The sequence below is a fragment of the Heloderma suspectum genome, chromosome 5 (assembly GCF_057233095.1).
Source record: "Heloderma suspectum isolate Gila_16-S chromosome 5, 16-S_ref, whole genome shotgun sequence".
NCBI lineage: Eukaryota > Metazoa > Chordata > Lepidosauria > Squamata > Helodermatidae > Heloderma > Heloderma suspectum.
In genome coordinates, this window is record NC_139462.1 from 51,726,036 (window position 1) to 51,727,668 (window position 1,633).

The 1,633-nt window shown below is 43.5% G+C and overlaps 1 pseudogene; it reads left to right on the forward strand.

Annotated features, from left to right (window-relative positions):
• Positions 1 to 683: 683 nt before the first annotated feature.
• LOC146343889 (large ribosomal subunit protein mL53 pseudogene) lies at positions 684 to 1,052 on the forward strand (annotated as a pseudogene).
• Positions 1,053 to 1,633: the final 581 nt, after the last annotated feature.

Sequence of the window (1,633 nt, forward strand, 5' to 3'; positions counted from 1 at the left end):
GACTTTTTCATGAATACAGAATATTACATAACCCTGTCTCGTTTTTGCCATTCCAATATCCCGTTTTTGTCTCAAGAAAATATGGTCAGCCTACCTTTGTTCTGTTTTTAAATAGATCACAGATAGTGAGCTATCAAATCACCCTGTTGTGTTCCGCTTCACTTTCCTCTGTGAAAATACTTAAAGCTGCAAGAAGAGGAGCGAGATCAATGAAAGATAATGGAAGACTCAGATACAGGGAGAAGGAGGGGGAAAGGGGAGGGGGGAAAGGAAGCACGTGAAAAAGGGAGTTGTCGTGATCCTGCATTTAAAATGGAAGCAGAAAGCCCCATTTTAAATCCTGGATTTTAGGCTGGTGTAGAGATGCCAATGGTCATTCAGTAATGGCAGAGTGGGGCAGTAGGGCAAAAAGGGAGTCAGTGGTGATCCTGCATTTAAAACAGAAGCAGAAAGCCCCATTTTGAAAGCAGGATATTTTAGGCTGGTGTAGAAATGGCCAAAGAATGCCCAAAAAACGTTGTGTACCTTTTTAAAATGCGCATAAATGCAGTTTGGTACAAAAATGCATCTGTTTAAAAATGTATGCTGACCCTGCCTCCCTGCCTGTCATGTATGAGGGTGGGGGTGCTTCTATCCATGCAGGCTCCCCCAATGATTTTGAATCCTAATCACCATTCAGGAAAATGCCATTCATGATTCATGCTGCCGAAGAGGGTGCTGTGTCACTCAAGGAGGTAAAGAGTGTCCTTGTCCACTTCTGTCCTTTTGAGTCCAGTGTGGGAAGCACCAGACATTTCCTTCAGTGTCTGTATGTGAAGAAAGCACACACATCCCACATCAGCTGTAATGTGAAAACAGATATAAAACACGATGGATCCGAACCAGTAATAGACGCCACATTTGCTGATGGTGACAGACTGGTGATGAAAAGGGCCAACTTAACAATCAAAGAAATATTAAATGCATTCAACTCTAGATGTGAAGCCAAAGAATGCATGGCAGAAGAGAAGTCTCAGAAAAAAGTGCCTGAAAGCCAGCAAAGGATCTATTAGCATGCTTAATATGAACATGTGAAAACTGGCAAAGAACTTCTTTATTCAGAATGATGCCAAGGACTTTACCGATACTTGAAAGAAATGTGGGGTACATATGGACAGACGCCTGACTGGTTCTGACAAACAACTGAATTATTTCTTTGAACTTTTGGTTAGAGATAAAATTCTAATGTGGCCCTATTCATGTGTTCCAAGAATGCATGTGGGCTCAAAATGGGGACAGGTCAGGAACAGGACCACACATGCTGGCCTTGTGCATCCATCATTCCTCATTGTGAAGACATGGAGCTGCAAGGTCTGAATGGAGGGTTCCCATAACTGAACATGAGTAAAACCGCACTTTAGACTTCACCACATCTAGCAATGAAGAGCCCAGCCCTGTCCTCACTTTATAGTGATCTAATTTCAAGGGGAGCCTGTGCACATAGAGAGGCTACCATATATAGTTGCACCCCTGCCTCCAGGTGTGGATGGTGAGGGGCAGAGCAGGCAGAGATATAACATAAGGGGTAGGGCCAGTGGACGTAACCCCATTTCTCCCCTCATGTGATTGTTAATTCCAGGAGGGATAACATCTG